The following is a 25,451-nucleotide window of genomic DNA, read 5'->3' as shown; positions in this document are numbered from 1 at the left end:
CTTAAGTGCATAAAGTTTTCTAATAACCACATAACTTGAATTTCTTAAAAAGGCATTGTTTCCTTATTTCTCTACTTTCTTCTGTTGATAAGAGTGAAGACAATTTGTTTTCATAGCACAATGATACTCCTGCATGTTTATACATCTAGATACAAATCCACATGGTGCAGTTTTGTGCTGTGATGGTATCTCCCAGGGTGCTCACAGCAATGTATAATATTTGTCCCATGTTTGTAATAGCACTGATTACCATGCTTGCATAAGTTTTTTGTGCACATGTTGTTTCTTCACATGCTAATTAAATTTGTTATGACTCTATATGGAAATAAAGCAGAAATTAATAAAACAGGGAGAAATATCCAAAACTATATATACAAAACTATTTCATAGAGCTATAATTCAATTTAAGTTAATAGTAGAAAAACACTTCTCATAAATAGTTACCATTTTAGGTGTCTGTAACTAGTTGAAAATTTTTCAGATGTACTTTCCCATTGCAGACTAATGTAAGAATTTCCCAAGCATATTCTAAGCTAATAACTCAAGCAATCCTATTTACATTAGGGCTTAGCAAACCATTTCCATAAATGACCAGAGAATATTTTTTTCTTTGCAAATCAAATAATTTGGTTTTGTAGGCCAACAATCCTAGACACAACTGCTCAATTCTGATTTTGTAATGTAAAGGCAGTCATAGAAAATAGATAAATAAATCTGGCTGTGCTCCAACAAAACCCTACTTGCAAAAACAGGTGGCCAGTTAGATATGATCTACAGGTTGTAGTTTGTTGCTCTCTGAAGTTTACCCAATTAAATTCTATTAAGACTTATGGAATTGAGACATAATCCTCTGAAAAATCAATTCAAACTTTTATGCAGAATAGCTCATAGATCCTATTGATATAAAATCTTTATGCTTGCATTTTTTGGGGGGGTACCAGGGTTTGAACTCAAGGGTACTCAACCACTGAACCACATCCCCAGCCCTATTTTGTATTTCATTTTAGTTACAGGGTCTCACTGAGTTGCCTGGTGTCTCGCCATTGCTGAAGGTGGCTTTGAACTTGCTATCTTTCTGTCTCAGGCTCCCCGCTGCTGAGATTACAGTGATAACATATAATTCTGAATTAAGTAATCAGCCATTTTGACATCAACTTTAGTCTACACAAAGGTGTGTCAATTCAAGTGCTTAAAGGTAAAGGGCACTCCAACCAAAATACCCCTAGGGCATACAAAAGGTTCTAGAGAAGGGCTGGATTGAGAGATCGGAGAAGAGACAGAAATGGAAATTTAATATTACACAATTGAAATGTTAGATACAAACACTTTAATTAAAACCAAACCAAACCAAACCACAGCATTGAAAATGTTATTCTACTATGGACTTTGAATAATGATTAGGTATCAGTATAGGTTCAGCAATGTAACAAATGTACCACTCTGGTACAGGATTTTGGAGACAGTTGTATCTGAGGACAGGTTGTACATGGGAACCACCAACTTGACTGCTGTGAGATTACAACTGGTTTAAAAAATATATTTCATAAATTATTTTCTGTTCAAATGAATGTGTAATAATTAATAAGGATAAACATTTATTCTTAGACATCTTTAAATTCTTATGTGAATTTTTGCCATAAGAACCTCTTTAATAAATCTCCCAATCAAAAACAAAACAAAAACCCAGAAGTTAATGACATAATTACTCGGTAATTTTCATAAATTACCAAACTTAATTTTTTCCATTCTGTGCAATCTTCTTTCATATAAACATTTTTCTTCAATTCATTGACCTAGTGTTACATATGACTTCATTTCATAACATGGCTTTAATAAACCTAAAATCATACACCAACTTCTCATGGGCCTGGATCTATTCCTCTCTGCTAAGTAGTAGGGCTGATTTTTTTTTTTTTGCATCCCATTTTTTACAGCCTGTTACTGTCATTTGGTGTTTGACTGTTATCATTATAAAAGATACAGGCTTTTCTACTTTGTTATTTGTAGCATTATCTCATGTTTTACAACATCTTTGCGCAACATGCAGGCACATGAAATATAACTCGTGAAAAGTTCTCTGTGGTATTAATGCATAAAAAAGAATGTGGTTCCATCTCTACTGTCTTTACCCAGCCAAAAGCTGATGAACAGCCAATTTTCCTTTATCACATTAGCACAGCCATGAGGGAAACACATTTGTTCTAGTCAGCTACACTAAAGATACTATTACCAATCTAACATATACATGTTTTATATCAGCAGTATTCTCAGAGCATGAGAGAGCCAACAATATATTAACACTAGCATGACAGTTTATTTAAGAAAAGAAAATTGTCTCTGTAGAGGGACAGAAGTTAGAAATGTATGGCTAAAGCTCAGTGTCACTGGTCTAATAAAGGTAATAATTCTTCGGCTTTCTTTATAGCAGGTAACACTCCTGTGACAGTTCTGTCATATCATTCAAATAAAAATCTTGTCTTTTACAAGTTTAAGTGTACCTTTATTTTGAGTCATATAGAAAGCATGTTTTTGATTTTCTGTATTCACTGTATTATATCTGTAGTCAGGAGTTCAGGACCTATTTTTTTTTTAATCAACTCATCACATATTTGCTTATGGAATTCACTGCAAGTGACTCTGAATTCTTCTAAGATGTTTTCACTTGGTTGGTACTTAAAAAATGATTAATGTTGATCCCAAGCCACTTTCCTCTATTGTCCCCGCCCCCCTACCAACTACCTTTCTATAAATAAAATTAAATCTTCTTTGGTTTTCTGCACCATGTTTTATGTCCCAAGATCCTCCAAACTATTTTACAATTCTGATCTGGGGCACTATCACAGAGAAACTGAGAAGACGATGGTGGCTTTTTGCAATAGCTCATTCTGATGATCCCCTTGCCAGTTATTGAAGGGAATAGGAATATATATGATGGAATTTCTGATTTTCGAGAAGAAAGCCTTCTACTGAAGGAAACTTCCCACCTATCTCATTCTCTAACCCTCTGAGGATCAGAGTGGCTTGTGCATGTTTATTGGTGTATCTTGAGGGAGGGAACTGGCAAAACCAGTGCAGTTAGAAAAAGGCCTTTCAATCCTCCTCATGAGAGATCAAAATACTTTGGAAAGAAGATGAAGACAAGCAGGTCATTCTCAAGCCTCATTCCTTGGGGGTTTCCTATTTTAATGACTTTCTTTGTGTGTTCCAACAAAATTCTATATTCTTTCCTTTGATGTAGAATTCCTAACACTATCCTCCCATTTGCCTGCCTGGTTAGTAGAGAGTATAATTCAAAAGACAAGGAAGTCACATAATAGCTGAACAGTTACCAAAGGCAAATATCATCAAATCCACCTAGATTAATCAGCTAAAATCACCTGTTCCATGGAAATGCCAGATCTTTTGTTACTCTACTCCCGCTGACCCAGTCTGGGGGTGAAAAATAGGGAAGAGACCTGTGCTAGCTTAGAAAAGTGGTTTTACCATTCCCTATATCCTTCTAATTTAAAATGAATTCAATAGAATGTCTACCTAGTACCCATGATGGCTCTATGAGGTACACAAAGAAAAGTTATGACCCTTTCTCTCTGAGAGAAAATATGCCTAACAGAATTTGCTAGTGTTTGAATCACTATAAATGATGTTGGTTGTGTGAATTTATTTAATTTGATGATGCTGGGATCAAACCCAGGGCCATGTGCATGCTAGGCAAGTGCTGTACCACTGAGCTGCATCACCCAGCCATTATTTCCTGAATCTTGATGCCATCAGTGAAACACTGCCTTTTTCAAAGAGTTGCTTTAAGAAATCATCTTTTTCTGAGAATGTGTGTGTGTGATATATAACATACACTTAGATGTTCTCTATGGGACCTACCTTCTCAGAATCAACTTAGAAGCCTCCTAAAAGTACCAGTTTTGTTAGCTGGATAGTTCTCGTCTTAAAGTCAAACCATTTTAAGCATTCTGGATAACACCTTTTTAAATGTATTTAACATGAAGTGATTTGGCAACATATTTTAAGTTCAAATTCAGCCCCCGAAGATGATGACAGAGGACACGAATATAAAGAACATCATCTTGAATGTTAAGGTATTCAACACATAGAAAAAAAAAATCAAGCCACTGTGATATGAATCAGAAGGAAAAACTTTATGGAGGAGAAAAGTCTTAGACTTTCTGAAATAGAAATTGCCCTGAAATAGAAATTTCTATTTCTAAGTGAAAGGATTTGCATAAAAGATTCCACTATACTATCTGTAATTTTTAAGCATAAGACAATTTATCCTGAAAACTCTACAAGGTTATTTTAAAATATCACATGTATGTTACATTCCCCGGCCTGAGAACACATGGAATTCCACCTCCCAATTACTTACCATCCCAAAACTAAGGTCTTCTGAGATTTTTCCTCACTTATCTCATCAGATTTTATTTCCATCATTCAACATCAGCCAACTTCCAGCCAAATTGGTAAGACTTCCTCACTGTCTGGTGATCAGGCGGTATATAACACTGTCTTCAGAATTTACTCAAGCTCTTTTTCTGGACTTTACTCAAGTTTCAACATTTTTGAAAGATTCATCTGAAGTCCTGTATCCTTCAATAATCCTTTGTCAACTACTTCAGCATTGTAAAAGCAGTTAGCATTTATTGAAATATTAGTATGTAAGGCAGCATTTAAAACATTCTCTATTTCTTCTTTTTATCTTTACATCATCCCAAGGCAAGACTGCTATTATCTCAACTTTATACATACATTGAATCAGAGAATTGACAACAGAAGTTATTCAAGGTCATAGATGTGGTCAAATGGTACCAGAGCCTGTTTGAAACAACTAGTTTTAATTAGTCAATTAAATCCAATTAGCATTTGGAAATAGCAGCCATTTAGTTTATTGGACCCATCCATTGAGTCTCTTCTATAATTCTGTCTAGCATTGGATTCAGGTGTGGTGTAAACGCCTCCCACAATAATAAGGGTAATGTACCTTGCATGGTATCATCACTTACCATGTGCCCAGCATTGTACTGAACATTTTACATATATCATCTGGCTGACCTCTCATTTTGCAGTATTATTATCCCACATTAAGAAAGAGGATACCGGGGCTTAACTATTCTAGCATTAAGCCTCTGCAGACTTCCAGAACACTTTCATCTTTGAACAGCTTTTATTATTATAAATGGCTGAACCAAAAGGTATCCTTTTAAAACTTCAGTTCATAAGTCTTACAATTTAGAACATACTAAATAAATCTAATCTCTTATTCCATGTGATAAAAAGAAGAATACCATCCTTCTCCTAAGTCTTTTTCAGGATAGATGTGCTCAGTTTCTGTGATGTTCTAAATATGGCATAGTTTTTAGCCTCTTCTTAAAATGTGACTTCAGGAATGGTACAATCTCTAGCTACCTTTCAAAATGTTAAAGGATTATCATTTAATACAATTCAAAATCACTTGCTAGGATTTTTGACAGTGGCATCATGTGGCTAAGATTACTAAATTAAATTGAGCTGACTGTTCACTAAAATACCGAGTCTTTTTTTTTATTGCATCATTTCTAAGTCATATATACCCATCATATACATATACAGCTGGTTAAGTGGACCTCAGGGCAAGAATAGTATTTGTGTGTGCTATATTTCATCCTGTTATATTTAGGCCATGGCTCTGGACTGTCAAAATCTTTACGGATGCTATGTCTGTCAACCAATGCACATACCATCCCTCCAAGATTTATATCATTTGCAAATTTGATGAGCATGACTTTCATGCTGGGAGAAGCTCAATAAATTCTAATTAATTGATACCTCAAATAAAAACCACCAACACTATCTACATTATATTACAATTCTAAGTAGAAAGAAAACACACTAACTTCTAATGAACACAATGTATCATACTAGCAATCTTCACATGTTTTCCAGTGCTCTTGTTTATTAACATGGGTTTTTATATATTACAAATAAATTCCCAGTCTATTAAATATTCTCAAGCTATATTTATACAAACAATATGAAACAAGGAATGAAGATAATTATTCATAAAAGTTACTTTTGCAGAAATTCACCATGTTGGTTGCACGTAAGTATTTGGAAAATTTGAAAAGTACACATACCCACTACTCGTGAGTCAAGGAATAACTGCTTGAACTTTCATTTATTTTGACTATATTATTTTGACATTGTGTGGAGATGATTTCACATGCAGATACCTTCAAGGTTTTTTTCTGGTTTTGATTTTTCTTTTGCATTTTCCATGAACTCACATAAAATTTTCCAGCTCTTGCTCCTCCCCTCCCTTGGCCTTCCAACTACGTATATGCTCTTATGTTTTCTTCCTATGTCAGACAAATTCTTGAAGTCATCTACAGCAAAACCTATGTGTGTAACATTTCCAACCCGGGCTTGATGCTTTGGATATGCTCTTCTCCCTTTGGTATCTATGAAAGGTCTCCAAATGCTGCAATCTCCCAAGGTCAAGCCCCCAGTTTAATCAATTTCTAAAAAGTTCACATTGAAATGTCCAAATAATTTATAACTTATTTGAAACAAGTACAATTCCCTGCCCTTAAAAAGAAGTTAACTTACTTTTTCCTCCATGTTTGTGGAGAAAACTCCTCACTAGACCTTTTACTAAAATCCAATAACTGTTTTGAAAATAGTTCTGATGTTTGAATATGTGATGAGCAGACTGTGATCCTACATATATGGGATATGTAAAACACAGACCTTTTCTTCTACTAATTTCAATTATAATGGAAATTGTTACTAAAAATACTTTCAATGCAAGGTGGTAAATGCAATGAAATAAAGCTGAGTGAAGTGATGAAAGCCAAAGAGGGGAAAGAAAAATCATCTTGGAAGTTTTCTCCTTGAAATTCTTCCCTATTTCTCTTTCCTGCAACAGAGATATTCCTCAAATCAGATGTCTGTGCTTGGATTGTCAACCTTTTCCCATTCTACCCATAATGCAGATCAACTAATAAATATTTTTTAAGTAATAAAAAAGAGACTATTTCACAATTACAGGAAAGTTGCAGGAAGAGTACAAAGACTTTTCTGAACCTTTTAAAATTCCGACTGACATAAAGACCCATTACCCCTGAATACTGTAGCACATATTTGCTACAGAAAAAAAGACATTCTCCTAACTAACCACAATATAACCAGCAAAACCAGGGAATTAATATTGATACCGCTTTATCATCTTATCCTCAGAGGCCATTTTTGCCAATTGCCCAAGAGATGTATTTTCATTTCTTCAGTTATCCTGACCCTTAGGTATCCTTTGATATGGAAGGGTTCCTGAATCTTCCTTTGACATTCACAGTCTAAACACTGCTAAAGATGACAGCCCACTTACTTTGTAGATCACTTGTCAATTTGGGTTTGTCTAATGTTTCCTCGTGATTACATTCAGGTGACACAGTGATCTCATTACATCTTATTGTGTGCTACATCATTTCTATTTGTTCCATTATTAATGATGTTAACTTTAATTGTTTGCATTAATGGGTATCTGTGAGGCTTCTTCAGTATAGAAATACAATTTTCCCTTTTGCAATTAATAAACATTTTGTGAGCAGACACATTGGGACTATAAATTTCCTTATTAAACTTTCAATGTTATTTATTTTTATCAGTAGAGACCCATGAATCTATTCTATTCAGTGGAATATAATTCATTGCCCTCAATACATATTTCAATGCTCAAATAGGTCCATGTTTGGACCGTGGAGGCTCTATTAAGCTGTGTCATACTGACATGACACATGGATTCATTCCCATATTGTTTTTAGTATACTCTTGCTTTCTGACCTAGGATGATCCAGACTTAATTTGTACTTTCCTGTCTCAACCCTGAAATCAGCCATTTCTCCAACAGATCACAGCTTTTTTTCTCAGTATTGAATGGGATTTAGAAACAAATATTTAGTACCAATTCCACTCATGTGCTATAGAAGTTATTGCTTGAGGCCTCCCTCTTGCTCACAGTGGACACAAGTAGAGAATGTGAATAGAGATTGATGATAGCACAGAGAAAGATCAACTGGAGGTACAAAAGACTTCTATATTTTTTCTAAACATCCATGTGTCTGTGTAAATATATTTATATGCACACACATTATACACACAGGAAATAGAATTGAAGTTATTAATAAAATCTTAATTCAAGGTCCTAAATTCACTCTCTTCTCTCCTCTTTCCATATCTGTAATAACCTTCTCTGGAAGGATGATACCTGGTTCCCATCATTATTAATTTATATATTTATTTGATTAATTTTCCTGTACATAAGTAATCTCCACTTACCCCTCCCTCCACCAAAGTTATGTCTTCATAGGTTCCATACATCAAATTCTGAATTTTCCCTTTCCATTGAGTTGTTATTCTCTTTTGCTTGATACTTTTCTTTGCCTAGAGTTATAAATTCTGAAGTGCCCCAGGGTTAGTCCTTTTCCCTTCTTTCTGCTTATCTACTTTCCCTTGATATTGTCTTCACTTTTGACTATATAAATACTACCACAGATTTATTATTCCCAATTATTATTTCTAGCTCAGACAACTAATATAGAATGCTATATCCATCTTTCTATTCAATAGCTCTTCTTGGAAGTCTTTTAAGAATTTCAAATATAAATGTTCCAAAATAGAGTACTGCTCTTATCCCCCAAATCCACTTCTTCTCCAGCCCTCCCAACTCTGGAACTTTTTAAGTGTGTTCATCCAGTTGCTCAAACCAGATTCCTTCGAGTCCTCCTTGATGCCTCTCTTTGATGTTTCTCATCCACTCCATCAGCAAATCCAGAAATCCTACTTTCAAAATATATCCAGAATCTACTCACAGCTCACCACCTACCCTGCTTTGAGGGTCTCTGCTGACCCAAGACACCACTTCCTCTACTTCTTGGGTAGACTGTAAACAGTATCCTTGGTTTTTTTCCCCCTCTCAAGAACACAGCCCACACACTCTTGCTAAAGCAAAAAGAGATCATCCATATGAACACACTTATACTCTTTTTGTAAAAAACAAGATTCTTCAGCCAGTTCTTACCCTAAGTAAAAGACAAAGATCTACCAAGCCCTACACAATCTGGCTCTGTTACTCTTCAGCTTATGCTGTTAGGATGCCCCTGTGGTCTCTCTGTTCTAGCTACTGCCCTCCTCGCTGTTCCTCAATCATTCCAGGTACTTTGTGCCTCCAGGTCTGTGCATTTTCTGTTCCTTCCTTAGACATGGCTCTGAAAGACATCTGCAGGCTTACTTCCTGAAGGAGTTTTCTCCTTCAGGTGTTTCCTCAAATATTATTTTAGCTAAACCTCTCCTAACTACCCCATGGAAACCTATGATCTCCCAATCCTTAAAATTTCCTTCCTGTCAGATTATCTTCCTTATCCACACCTGTCATGTTGCTTATTTATTGTGCTTCTTTAGCAATACTTTCCCTTCTCTGCCCAGAAAATGAACTCTATGAGAGCAGGATTAGTTTGGTGTCCTTTTGCTGATTTGTTCCCTTGCCACTCCCTCATTCCATAGAGCAGTCATTACTTAGTTATCACTGGGCACTCATGGAATCTGCCTTGAATGAATGAACTTTCATCTACACAAACAGGAGTTAGCAAAGCATGAGAGTACTAGAAGAATAGGTAGAGGAAAAGACAAAATCTCAAAAGGAAATGTAAAAACAGTTGTTACACCAAGACTTCAACTGATCCTGATCAACGCCACCACCCCCACACCACCTTTTTTTTTTTTGGTTTAAAAATCTTGAGTGATTGGCTTTAATTTTGATTCTAGAAGCAGGCAATAGTTCATTGCACAAAATAGATTGTTTCATTCACCAATTTCCATTCTTTTAATATCTTTAATAAATGAAGATTTAAATTTAAAATCACCTTTCTCACTCCCCCACCCCAAATACCTGGCTTTTGTTATCATCTCTTTATATTGTAGTGTTGAAGTTGCATATCATTAAGTCAGATCATTCCTGTAGAAGGGTAATGAAAATGGTAGATTCAACATTCAGAGAGTAAACCAAAGGTGGGCTGAGAGATGTGAGCTCACTGCTGACCTCAACTGAGAATAGTTATCAATCAAGCCCTTGACATACAGCTATATAGAAAATCATGTTTTTATAGTCTAAAAAAACTAGATTTCAAATTAGTATTTAATCACTGTGCTCCTAAACAGCCATTTGTAGAAGAGTCTTACACATAAACAAAACAGAGGTCAATGCCCACTTACACTAAGCAGAAGTTTTATCTGCTAAAATGTCCAATGATGATGGGATATCCCATTAAATGAAAGGCTTTATTAAATTTATATTCTAAAAATGCTTTACTTTCCATAAGTACCTATCTGCTAGCTATGTACCCTCAAATATTATTTAGATCCAAAGACAGTACTGAGAAAAAAATTACTAAAAATGTTTCATAAACTAAATGAAAAAGTCATTTTTAAGTCAAAGGAAAAATATGCTCTTTAACTTACTTCAGAGAAATGGATCGTAAAATCTGATATGCATTGTTTTATTTTTAAAGATATACTAGAATTGAGAATAAGGTCTTCATAGTGACCCTTATAGTTAAAGGTCCTCTTTGTCCTGAAGCTGGTCAGGTAGTAATTGTCTAGTCTTTTGTTAGTTAGCAACGGTGAAACTCACACATTTAATTAGGATTAAAAAAGAAAACAGAAAGAAGAGACTAAACAAAATACTCATCTTTTATGCAAGGATATTTGAGCCCTAAACAAAAAAAATAGCTATTTATGGGACAAATGCATACTATTCAACAGTTTCCTTTTACCCCTTTTAAAACCAGGAAAAAAATTAGGTCATTCCATGAATTGAGAAAAAAAATAAATGAACATTTACATTATCTGAAGAACTTCATTTTGGCAATTAGATTGCAAGATTTGAGTAGCAATCTTGAAAATATTCATTTTTCCTATTCGGTTCAATTCTTACATATATTTTCCTATGCCATTTTTCCCCAAGTAAGCAGAAGTTGCCCCCCCCAAAAAAAAGTTTCAAATTTGGTGGGGCTGTGTATTTAGAATAGCTCTTCTCTCTTTGCAAAGCCTGGATTAGATTTCCACAAAGGTTGACAGGTCTCAGAAATGTGAGGTCCAGATAATAAAAGTTGGTATGAAAAATATTCAGGTTTCTTTTTATTCATTAGAAAGAAAAATAATGAGCTTATAAGTACTCTCAGTATATTGTCATATCAAGCAAAGAATGAGAGTGGGTATTAAAGGGTGAAATGATTAAAAGGTAAGGGTGACAATTACTATGGTTGTAATAGCTAATATAAAAATCAGCATAACATCCATTGTCTCTCACATAATGCTTGCTGTTCTACATATTCAGTGGTGCTTTGTTTCTCCTTGCTCTTGTAACAATGGATGTTTGTAAATCAGTATAACTTCCCACCCATGTAGATATAATGAGGTGGTAGTTTACCTCTACTTTTCACAAATTCACCTTTGAATCATAATTTATGAATACCATTAGTCGTGGGGATTAAGAGACGTGGGATTAGTGAAATCTGTTATACAGATCTTAGCTTAACTATTAACATGTCAGGGAGATCTTAGCACCATACACACACACACCAAAATTATATCCAATAAGTTTCTATCATAGTGTCCTATTTTAATTCTTTGAATACTACTTTTATCTCATTATATTTCCTATTTAGGGTTTTTTTTCCTCTCTTCATTCATCCCTCAACATGCATATGTACACATACAAAATAATATGAATTCGGTTAACTGAAGTAGTCTTAACACGCAGAACAAAGTCCTTTGGTTCAAATTGAATGTTTTATATAATTTCTATGATTTATTCCCTATCCATCCTGTTACATCTTCTGTTGCTTCTACTAGGTGGACACTGTATCTGTCCATAGATGTGTTTCTGCTCATCCTAAACTGGATCCAATCGTTGTAAGATAAGAGTAGGTGAACAACTCATTTTCTTGGCAAGGAGACTCTGCTGCCTCCTGGTTCCATTCACCCGCCTTCTCATGGCCTTAGAGCCCACATTCTATTCTCCAAATTGAGGTCAATTTTCTCCACTGCCTGATGCCTGTATGGAGAAGAGCCTTGAGAAGCTGACCCAGACTGTTGCTGCCAAGTGCTATTTGCAATCCAGGTCCTCAGCAGTCACACCCATTCATCCCTTGCCTCTGGAGTCTGTCATCTCTCTGTTTGCAGCAACCACAACTCAATACTGTTCCCTGCCAGGACTTTTCTCTGCATATATACTTTGGGTTATATTATCCTTTACCTATTTGCTTTCCATTTTCATGGATTTTTAATATTAACTGTACTCTTTTGTATACCTTACAGCAGCAACACATTTGATCAGCTGCTGATGACTAAACAGGTTAAATTTTAAAATCCTTTTTTTATTCCAGTAAAAAATAGCAGAGAATAAACTATAAGCAATGAACATAGTCAATACTTAAGTACTCTGTTTTCCATGCACTTGAGATTCTCAAAGTTTCACTTTACTATTAGGATTTCACACTACCAGGAATCAGTGTCTAAATCATTTATGCCATCAGACTAGCTAGATGACAATAAAGTTGTCAACAGATTTCCCAAGGATTTCTCAGAGGGACTCGAGTCTTACAAAGGGGAGAAGTGTCATTGCATCTGAACCCAACCATTGTACCAATTGACCTGAAGCTGGAAAGTTTCTATTTCTCTAAGGAAAAGAAAACAATTGAAAAGCTGGAGCTATCCAATCAAACAAATTACATTTAACCTCCCCAGGGGGCTCCAGCACTCACGCTCTGAGCAGATGTTAGAAGGAATATATATATTTTAATGGACAAGCTTATCATAGGATGCTGCAAAGGAACTGAGGACAAATGAATAAAACAAATAATTGAACCAAGGAGCCTCGTGTTTAAAAATGCAAACTTATTTGAAATAGTATTTTATACGGGCTTGAATTCAATCAATGTCATTTAAAATTATATACTTATTAAGGGAAGAATTGATACAGAATTCCAGTTGTATTTCAGGTTTTCATTAATGATATGCAAGTCTGTAAATGAAATCCAAAGATGACACCAAATTAATAGCTACTGCAAAAGTCACTGAGAAATAAAATAAGAGAAAATGCAAGAGGCTGGAAACTAGGGGCAAGTTTCTCTCTAGTTAAGTGGAAGCTCATTCAGTATATACATTTTAAATAGAGTATCTTCCAACTAGCCCAAAATGTTTACCAATGTTGCTATTACTACTTCCTATTTACCAGGAAACAACATTCTCAGCAAGAGGCAGAGTATGAGGTGGGATCCTGAAAAATCAGAAACCATAGATGTTAAAAAAAGAACAAGGAAAAAGTAATGTGGGATGTGAAAGGAGGCCAGTGTATGTGTGCTTCTTAATTCCTATGACAAGTTAAAGGAATGTGAACTATTTTGAAACAAATTCTAGTTATTTTCTGGAATGCAATGGATTTCAGAGAACAATGAGTATAAATACATCTGTGGAAAGGAAAGAATATCACTGAATTTAGAGTAAAATAAAAACATGGGAGAAAGAAAACCAGAACAATGAGTTTAAACATTTTTTTTAATTAATTAGAGGGTGGATGTGGTGGCTCAGTGGTAGAGCACTAGCCTAGCATGTGTGAGGACTGGCTTCCATCCTTAGCACCACATAAAAAAATAAGTAAATAAAATAAAGGCATGTATATGTATTATATATTATATATATATACATGATATATATTATATATAATACATATAGTAATATATATAATATATACAATACTATGTATAACATATAATATAGATAGTAATATATAATATAAATATATATTACATATATTATATTCATATAATATATATATATATAACTAATTGGAGAAAAGAGAACAATGGACTACATAACCAGCATTAATGGAGGAGACCACAAAATAATCACCAATGGGAAAGAGGATAAGGAAGAAGATTTATATAGAATTTAGCAAAGCTGTAAATGTTCACAAATTCTTCAGAAAATAGCTTGAGCTATGCATTTCAGCACACATCACTTCTCATTATCATCATCTTTTACCAAATTCAAATTTTTTACTTGCTTATATATTTACTCATATTTAATAGTCAATATACAATAGATATTTTCTGTGTCCTTTGCATATATAAAGAAATAAAAGCACTTGCCTTCAACAAATTAAGTCTGATTTATGCAAAATCTATTAATGTACAATAAAATCTACCCATGTAATCATTATGTTTACATAATTATTTAAACTTACTAAAACTTATTAATTTAAACATAATTCTATAATTATCATGTAAACATAACTTGGTCAATTTCACTCCCCATTACTACCCCTTACCTTTTACTCTTTTCTTCCACTTGTTCCCTTCATCTACCCTGATAGTCTTCCTTCTAGCTTTCACATACAAAAAAACATAGGACATTTGTCTTAAGAATGATTTTTTATGAAGGATGTTGCATTTGAACTGGTCACTGAAACACATATAAAGGAAATGAGAATTCAGAAAGAAATGTACAATGGAGGAGAAACTGCATGAAGGCAGCTATAAAGACTTTTGATGGGGATCACTAAGCACATATGTTTAAGACACTCAGAAAATATTGGGGTCAAAGTTTAAAGTATGCAGAAGGATGATGAGTTACAAATGTCATCTGATAAATTTCAAAGGATCTTGAACATCTTGCTAAAGGAAAGGAAGAATTCATTCTCCAGGGTATAAATGATAGTGAGCACAAGATTGATTTATGCAAAGGAAGAATGTAATCACAGTTGTAGAAAGAAAGCAGTTTTTACATGTAGGTCATTTTAGAGAAAAAAATGCTATAGGAAAAAAAAGGAAGAAGGTACAATTAAAAATATTACAATATACAAAACACAAGTTAAGGAAGATTCCAGCTACAACTTACATCCATATTGTAAAGACATTTTTAAGATTATTATAATAACACTTATCATTATAAGATTATTATAATACTTTAGTTCCAATAGTCTCCAAAATAGCAGTGAAATTCGGTTTTCCAATTAATTTATCTAATAAATTTGCTTTTTCCTTTAATTTTCTCCTGTGTATTCTGGAAGGAGCTTCTTAATAAACTGTCCTATTTCCAACTCCATCCCAATCTCAGATGATGCCACCATTCATTGACTCACTTACTCACCCATTTATTAAAATCTATTTATTGAGAATTGACCACATTCATACATGATGCCAAGCCCTGAAGGAAACAATAGTAAATAAGGTAAAATCTTTGACCTAGAAGTTTTAGAGTTTAGTGAGGAACAAAATAGAACCATGGAGTTAATTGTGATGATTTCACAAGAAGAATGAGTGCCTCTCTATTCAGATTGATAGTTTTAAAATGCTTCTTGAAGAATTTGATGCAAAAAGAGTTAAAGGTGAAGTAGGTTTAAGTTGTGTGCATAGTAGGGGACATCACTTATAGTAAGGAACAGAGGCAGTTATACACATGTAAGGAAATGACTGCATTTTGAGAACAATTCAATGTTACTGCAATGAAAGGTATAAGAAGAGTCCTCACAGGACATGGGGTTGTGCAATTGTTTTGCAGGTGTCTTCTATTCAAGCTAAGGAAGCTTAAAACTTAGAACACTACTACTTGAATTATTAAAGCTCATTGATGACACTGTAGCAATATAAATTTAGGAATAACAGATTTGCAATCATGAGTATTAAAAAGAATATTGGAAGTCATGATTGTGAATGGGGTTTCCTAGGGAGAGTATACAGAAAAAAAGGTACGTGTTAGGCAGGGGACTATGAAGAGAAAGACCCTTGGAAAGGAGTTGGTTTTTTTTGTTTGTTTGTTTGTTTTTTGTTTTTGAGAGAGAGAGAGAGAGAGAGAGAGAGAGAGAGAGAGAGAGAGAGAGAGAGAATTTTTTAGTATTTATTTTTTAGCTCTCGGCGGACACAACATCTTTGTTGGTATGTGGTGCTGAGGATCGAACCCCGGCCGCACGCATGCCAGGCGAGCGCGCTACCGCTTGAGCCACATCCCCATCCTGGAAAGGAGTTTTAATGTATCTTGAATATGAGAGGAAGAAACAATGTTGGCCACTAATCTTATAGAATGGATGTCTGAAGAAAACAAATAAGATAAAAACTCAAGACATTAGGGCTGGGGTTGTGGCTCAGTGGTAGAGCACTTGCCTAGCATGTGCGAGGCACTGGGTTTGATTCTCAGCACCACATTTAAATAAATTAAAAATTAAAGGTCCATTCACAATTTAAAAAAAAAACTCAAGAAATTAATAGAAGCTAATATTTCCTAATGAAAAGAGAGCAAAATATTCATTCAAGAAAAGTTTACCATATTCCCAAGGAAAAATATAAACATTAACACCAAGATATATGCTGGCTGTCCCAGAATTTGAACAATAAGAGTCGAAACCTATAAGAATGTTTAAGACCAGCCTGAGCAACAGCAAGACCCTGTCTCAAAATTTTAAAATAAATAAAAAGGACTGGGGATGTTGCTCAGTGGTCAAGTGCCCCTGGGTTCAATTCCCAGTTGGAAAAGAAAGAAAACAATCTCTTCATAGATATGATACAGTTTATTAAGAACTCAGGAATGAGAGGGAATATGAAAAGAATTTTATAATTCATCTTTGTTCATTAATACAGGCATTAGACATTTTCAATATGTAAGAATTCAAGAAGTATATCACCAGTCATTTTCCCTTTCAAAAAAATGAAAATGCTTTAACTATTTAGAAGGGTCTAACAAATTAAGAAATTAGATAATTGTGTTATAAAAGATGCTCAATGAGTATTGGATTCATTTAAATACTCAATACAACTTTTAAAATGAACGGTTATAAAATGTTACAGTGCTTGAAATAAAAACAACAATTTTAATATACATATTTTGCTATAATATACTGGCATAAGAATCCCTACTTATTCACACAAAGACTGGGGTATGAGAAGAAAGAATGGTAAAAGCAAAGGTATAATAACTCCCTTATTTTCCTGTGGGAATTAACCACCTCTGATCTGAAATTTGTAAATTAAATATTACAGTTTAAATTATATTTATATATCAATTTAAATACAAGTATAAATAAAACAAATTTTATTCCTTTAAATTACCAAAGAGAAAACACTCTTAAGTACATCAAAATACTTAATTATCAATAAAAATATAAACCTCTTCATTGAAAAAGAAAAAACAATGTACAGAATTTGCTCACAAGAAAAAAAAATACATATGGTTGACCAATAAGCTAGATAACTAAGACATGCCAAGTGAATTATTTTGTCCAAGAGATGGGAAAAATGAAAAAGGTAATTCCCTCTATTGACCAGAATTTGAGGAACAAGAATGCTGGTTCACATTTGGGAGGAGTCCGAATTGGTCAAACTATTTCTAAAGGCAATTTGTCAATTTGTAACAAAATTGAGTTAAGCACACTCTTTGAACAAATAATTGTACCTTTGAAATTTACCCTGGGGTAGCACTGAGGGTTCAGCTCCAGCTAGAAATATTTAATTCATAATGGTCCTAATCCACATACCTGTTTGCTTTCTTCAATATTTTTCTGCAGTTTATATATAGGAATTAAAAAGGCAGCCAAGGGGAGATCCAGGGTGGCAGATTAGCGGAAGGCTGCCTTACCAGTGGCTCTATGGCTCAGGATTCCAAGAGCACTGCTTCTCAGGCTGGTGAAAGAGGGAATTGACTAAAATTCAATACCAGACAGAGTGTCCTAGAGACTCAGAAATGTGCCTGCATTGAACAAAAATTAAGAAAGAGTATATTGGGTCTAAACCAGTGTGGCAAAGATGCTGCTTCACCACTCAGGGAAGGGATAATATAAACAGAGAGGAACCCCATGGACAAAGTCAGCACAGAAGAAATTTGTAAATCAATCTATACCCAAAGGATTTAAAAACACCATACTACAGGGACACAGTCACATCAATGTTTATTCACAATAGCTAAACTGTGGAACTAAACTAGATGCCCTTCAGTAGATGAGTGGATAAAAAAATGTGGCATATATACACAATGGAATTTTTGTTTTCTCTGATATAAGGAGTCTGACTCATAGTCGGGTAGGGAGGGGGAGCATTGGAGGAATAGATGAATTTTAGATAGGGCAGAGGGGTGGAAGGGAAAGGGAGTGGGTAGGGGATTAGCAAGGATGGTGGAATGTGATAGACATCACTATCCAAATTACATGTATGAAGACACGAATTGGTGTCAACATACTTTATATACAACCAGATATGAAAAATCGTGCTGTATATGTGTAATAAGAATTATAATGCATTCTGCTGTCATTTATTTTTAAAAAAAAATCAATTAAAACAAAAGAAAAAAAATTTAGATCAAAAAAAGCAGCCTGCACTTAGTTGATCCAGAGGATGATCAGTGAACTGGTGTCCGAGAAGTGCTTCGTCTCACTCCCCTGGCAAGCAGAGAATTGAAGTGGGAGCCACCTTGAGGGAGACATGCTGCAGCTTACTACTGTGGGAGCCCTGGCAATCATACTAAACAATGCCACATTGTCCTAGCAAGTATTTACCATGTGGCCTAGGGTGTAGCTATGAGAACGTGAGTGAAACACTCACTGAGAAGATTATACCCAGGGGAATCAAGTCAGAAACTCAGAGGGGAATGCAACTCACTTTTGGGGGACTCCTGTTACTAGCTGAAGAGGATCAGGAAACTGAACAGGCAGTCATAACAACACTCAGGGACTAAGCCTGGGAGAGCCACATTCATGGGCAATTAATGTGTGTGAGACCTTTGGAGGAAAAATCTTGGGAGGCTCCTCAGAAATCTTGGGAGACTCCTGAGATTCACACTCCCAGCAGAGATCAGCATCTTCCTGGCCATAGAGGTGTTTTGGTCTAATCTCCCCAGAGAAGGTGCCACACAACGAATTCCCTAAGGTCTGGTTAGACCTAATCTCCAGCTGCTGGAACTCCCCACTTATGTTTAGAACTCTGCAGGAATCCCACCTTGGAAATACATCCCTCTAGTCTACCCACACAAAACTCCAATTGACAGTATTTCCCAGTCCCCTCTCCATTATACTAGTAAGAAGGAAAGTTGGGAGCCATTTCGATGAGGTTCAGTTTTAGTTCACTCCAGTTGGCATCTCAGTGAGCAACATAAAAATAGGAAGGTATTAAAAGTCATTTCTCTCTCAATACATAGCCCAAGAAGAAAGGGAAAAGAGGACATGGGTAATGACAATCCATCTTTCTAAACAGATTTTGACTATATCAGTGAATACAATTCTTTCATTTTCATTAAAAATATTTTTTTTCCTTTTTCTGTGTTTTTTTGTTTCTATGCAGATTGGTGTACACACACACACACACACACACACACACACTCTTACATGTTTTTTCTTATTTTTAATCTTTTTAATAATAATAACTTTTCCTTATCCTTTGAGAGGTAGGGCTTTTTATTTATTTCGATTTTGTTTCTTTCTCTTGTTTCTCTTCCTCTCCTTTTTTTATTCTCCATTTATAGCCAAATTCTCTTGTTCATTCTTTCCCTTTACTTTTTTATTTTTTCCTCTTATATAGCTATCACTTGCTACATCTCTTCTGCATTCTATCTGTCCACAGTTTGAATATTCTGAATTTTATTTTACCTTCATATAAATTTTTCTATTCTTTTAATGAATTCTATTTTGACCCTCTTTTAGAACTATTTTGTTTGTATAACTCCTGTCCTACCACTCATGTTCTTGCTGCTGTTAGTACTGTGGATGGCATGGTCGACATCCACTGTTTAATACCAGAGCTAGTTCATGACTATTTATTGTTTTTACTTTGGCAACTATCAATCACACCATTCCTGTTTCTGTGGTAATTAGGATGGCAGATATTATAGTGGGCACTGGTAATTTATATTAATGCTGTATATTATTTGCCTCAGTTGTTCCTAATATTTCCCCCTTTTCCAGAAGTTCTGGAAATCTACAGTGATACTAGAAGTGCTCAGGGTAGAGGCTCTGCTGCTGAAATAAACTCAACCAAGAAACAGTGTAGTTTATTATACACATAAATTAAACCACATTCGAACTTCAACAATACTTTAAAATACAAAGAATAGAAGAGAAAAAAAACCCAAACTAATGACCAGGTCCTGAGTAGGAATAGCTAGGTGGCACCCTCAGTCCCATACATTCAGTTCTACAGAAAAGAGAATTAATACAAAGATTGTAGCACATCTATGAGAGGTCTTAAATCTAGATAACTTTACAGCACACTGTCAAAAGAAGAATGTGCGCTTAAAAGGCCCACATAAAGAGTGGAGGAGCAATATATCCTAAAAGATGCATGACACACAAATCGGGAATAAAACAAATATTAAGTAGAAGGTAAAATGATGTGTCCTAAAGTTTGCAATTCACTAGCAACTGACTCCAAAGATAAAGCAGATAAAATATCAGATAAATAATCCAAATGAATGGTTATAAAAATGATCAATGAATTCCAAGTGAACACAGAAAAACAACTGAATGAATTTAAAGGAGGATAATACAGGATATGAATGAAAAATTCAATAAGGAAATAAAGATCTTGGAAAAGAACCAAATAGAAATCTTGAAAATGAAAGTTAAAATAAATCAAATAAAATGTTCAGTTCAAATTCTAATAGAATAGACCATGATGAAGATAGAATATCAGAGCTGGAAAATCAAATGGCTACCCTTGAACATTCAGACAGTATTAAAGAAAATAAGTAATCAGGACCAGAATATGCAAGAATTCAGGGACATCATTAAGAATCATTGGAATTAAAGAGGGCTGTGAGATGTACACTAATGGCATGGATAACCACTTCTGGGAAATAATAACAGAACATTTCCCAAATGAAGTATTCTATCCATGTCTGTTAAGTCCATTTGACAAATAGTGGTTTTTAGGTCTGAAGAGTCTTGTACTAAGCCTATATCTGGATGACCTATCAATTGATGAGAGAAATATATTGAAATAAGATGAACACTGAGATACAGGACACATTTAGAAATTCAGATAGACAAGATTTAAAAAAAAAAACTCTCTCCAACACACAATATAATAATGCTCGACACAGAGAACAAAGAAGTTTTAAAACCTTTGAAAAGAAAAATATCATGTCATGTTTAGAGCCAAGCCAATCAGAACTTCTGATTTCTCAACACAAGCTTGAAAATTGTAGAAGGTTTGATATATTCCAAGCCCTGAAAGAAACTTACTGTCAATCAAGATTGCTATATCCATCAAAACTATATTCCAAAATCTAAGAGGAAATAAAACCTTACAAGGTAAGCAGAAACTATAAAAATTGATGACTACTAAGACAGCACTGAAGAAAATACTTAAAGAAATGCATTGATAGAATAAATAATAAATACCCCAGAGCTCACAAATGGAAAAATCTTATTTGAAGAGTAAATAAGCAAATGAGAAACAGGTTCAAATTAAACATTATAAATAAATATAATGGCATGAGCTTACAAACATCTCTGTATAATGACATTATTATATAACTCTCCAATTAAAACACATAGATAGCAGAATGGATTACAAAAGATCCAACTATGTGTTGTTTGCAATAGATAAACTTACAGGCGATGATAGCAAGTGTCTGAAAGTTGAATAATGGAAATTGATAACACCATGCAAATGGAATCCAGAAACAAGCAGGAGAGGCTATTTTCATATCTGACAAAGCAGACTTCTAGACAAAACTTTCAAAAAGAGATAAATAAGGTCACTTTTTATACAGGTAAAGGGAACAATCCAACAATAAGATATAACAATAGTAAATATTGATATCCCAAATGTAGGTGCATCTATTTACATAAAACATACACTACTCAAAGACTCAGACCCCGGTACAATAATACTAGGTGATTTCAATATATTTCTCTCATCAAATGATAGGTCATCCAGATATAGGCTTAGTACAAGACTCTTCAGACCTAAAAACCACTATATGTCAAATGAACTTAACAGACATGCATAGAATACTTCATCCAATAACAGGCAAGTACACTTTCTTTTCACCTACGCATCAAATCTTCTCAAAAATAAAATAGATCACATTTTAAGGAAGAAAGTAATCATTAATAAATCCATATATACATATATGTATATATACATATGTGTATATATAAACACACACTTTGCACCCTATCTGATGATAATGTAATGAAATTACAAATCAACTCCAAAAAATACAGAAACTATACAAATACAAGGAGAGTGAACACACTTTTGAATGATAAATTGTTGACAGAAGACATCAGGGGAGAATTTTGAAATTTTTAAAATCAAGCAAAAACAGTGAGACAACATATTAGAACACTATGGGGCACTGGAATGCAGTTCTAAGTAGAAATTTATAGCTAAGTGCCTACAGAAGAAAACCAGAAACATCCCAAATAACCTAATGATGAAAAACAAGAAGAAAAAAAATACTTGCAAAAACAGTAAAAGGAAGGAAATAATATTAGAGTCAAAAATCAATGAAATTAAATACACTTTATCTTGTATTTCTAAAAAAAAACAAGTTAATAAAAAAAGGCAAGAAGAAATTCTTGCTGTTGTTTTCTTTTTGTCTATGCAAAGCATGAAATTTCTCTTTGACCAACCAAGACCTCAAATGTGAGAAATTCTCCAAGCTGTAGCATATTTTATGATACAATACAACTGCCCACATGAATGCCATTATAAAACAATTATATTGTACTAGTCATTAAAAATAAGTTGATCAATATAATGAAACATACACATACATGCACTCAATGCAGTACATGTATACATTTTTGTGTAAGTACAGGGGACATCCTTTTAAAAAATTAAAAGTTTACTAAGATTGCCCACTTTCATAGTAGCTTAATGATGAAAGTTTTTTCTGAGGTATAATTTTATTTTATTCTTTTTATTTGTTCTTTTTAGTTGTACATTACAGGAGATATAATTTGATGTAATTTGTTTGACATCCATTATTTTTTCTGTGATAAATTGGGTTATTTATGTGAAAAATCTGAAAAAACAATAGAATACACAAATGATATAATTAGGACACTATTATTCAAATATTTAATAAACTTATTAAACTAAATTAATTTCTAAAAAAGAAAAAAAACAAAGAAGCAATGAAATAATATGTTTGTTATTTGAAAAGATAAACAAGATTGATAACTCTTCAGCCAAAACCCTTCAGCCAAAATAACCTAAAGAAAAAGAGTATACCTAAATTAACAAATTTAAAATAAAAAGAAGAAATCACTACAGATATCACAGGTATCCAGAAGATCATTACGAATGATTTTGAAAATTTATATTCCAATAAATTAGAAAATCTAGGAAAAATATCTATACTTCTGTACAAATATGATCATCCATAATTGAATCCAGAGGGCAAATAAAAGCTAAATATACCAATAACTAGCAATAAGATAAAAACAATAATAAAAATAATTCCAAGAAAGAACAGCCCAGAACTAGATAGCTTCTTGGCTAAATTCTAACAGACCTTCAGGAAGAACAATGCCAATGCACCTCAATTAGTCCATGAGATAGAAAGAAATGGAACATTTACAAGTCATTCTATGAAACCAGTATCACCCACACACCAAAACCAGATAAGGTCACATCAAAGAAAGAAAACTACCAAACAATATCCCTGATGAACTTGGATATAAAAGGCCTTAGTAAAATATTAGCAAATTATATTCAACAACATATTTAAAAGATTGTATGTCATGATCAAGTTGTTTTTATACCAAGAATGGAAGGATGGTCTAACATACAACAAGTCAACAGGTGTAATTTGCCATATAAATAGAATTAAGGACAAAAAATCACTTAGTCATCTCAATAGATACAAAGATAGCCTTCAACAACATCCACTACCCATCATGATAGAAATACTGAATAAACTAGGGACAGAAGGAATCTACCTCAACATCATTAAGGCTATATACAACAAACTTAAAGACAACACCACAATAGACAAAAACACACCATTTCTTTAAAATCTGGAACTAGTCAAGGATGTATACTCTGACCACTCCTACTCAAGATAGCAGTAAAAATTCTAAGCAGAGCAATTGGGCAAGAGAAGGAAATAAAAGAAAAAACAGAAAAGGAAGAAGTTAAATTATCACTATTTATCACTTTAGATAAGATCCTATACTTAGAAGATTTAGAAATTTTCGACAGAAGACTGCTAGATCTTATAAACACATTCATCAAAGTACCAGGTTACAAATCAACATAAAAAAATAAGTAACTTTCTTACATATGCATCGTAACCTGCTGAGAAAGAAAAAACAAAATCAGGAAAACAATCAAATTCACAATAACTTCAAACAAACAAACAAATAAAAATCCTTAGGAATAAATCTAGGAGGTGAAAGACTTCTACAATGAAAACTATAGAACACTGATAACCCATTTGAATCAAATGTATGATATGTCAAGATCATTGTAATGTTTTGAGCAACTAATAAAAAATTTTAAAAAAAGAATATCTAAAGACCTCATATTCATGGATGGGCAGAATTAATATTTATCAAAATGGTCTCATTACCAAAAGCAATATAGAAATTCAATGCTATCCCCATTAAAATACCAATAGAATTCTTCACAGGATTAGAAAAAAATAGTCCTAAAATTCAATTGGAAGAACAGAAGACCCAGAATAGCCAACAGAATTCTAAGCTATAAAAGCAGTACTGGAGGCATCACAATTATACTACAGAACTATGGTAACAAAAATGGCATGGTACTCACATAAAAACAGATACGAATAGAAGAAAGGGACAAACCCAAACAGAAACAGTCATCTTATCCTGGACAAAGGTGCCAAAAACATACACTGGAGAAAAGTCAGCCTTTTTAACAAATAGTGTTGGGGAAACTGTTTATCTCTATATAGAATGAGAGTTGTTTCCTATTTCTTACCATGCACAAAAGTCAATCAAAATGGATCTAAAACCTAGGAACTAGATCAAAATCTACCCAATTCCTGGGGCAGGGTGGGGGAGGGGGTCAATAATCCAACATATAGACACAGGCAACAACTTTCTCAATACAATCCCTAAAATTCAGGAAATACTACCAAGAATTAATAAATGAGATAGAATCAAATTAAAAAGCTTCTGCACAGCAAAGAAAACAAGAATGTAAATACAGAACCTATAGAATGGGAGAAAGAATGGGAGAAAATCTTTGTTAGCTACTCTTCTGAGAGAGGATTAATATCCAGAATATATAAAGAATCAAAAAACTTAACACCAAAAATAATTTTTTAAATTCTATTAATACATGGGCAAATAAACTAAACAGAATCTTTTCAAAAGAAGAAATACAAATAACCAATAAATATATGAAAAAATGTTCAACATCATTATCAATTATCAATTATCAAAACTA

At 33.8% G+C, this 25,451-nt stretch overlaps 1 protein-coding gene across 1 annotated transcript in view; it reads right to left on the bottom strand.

Annotated features, from left to right (window-relative positions):
* The window catches only part of Ush2a (usherin), a 748,724-nt gene that overhangs the window by 688,781 nt on the left and 34,492 nt on the right, over positions 1–25,451 (bottom strand). The window lies entirely within an intron of this gene.

Source organism: Urocitellus parryii, chromosome 9 (genome assembly GCF_045843805.1).
Source record: "Urocitellus parryii isolate mUroPar1 chromosome 9, mUroPar1.hap1, whole genome shotgun sequence".
Taxonomy (NCBI): Eukaryota; Metazoa; Chordata; class Mammalia; order Rodentia; family Sciuridae; genus Urocitellus; species Urocitellus parryii.
Note: the sequence above shows the minus strand (reverse complement) of the source record. Positions and strands in the feature narration are given on the sequence as shown.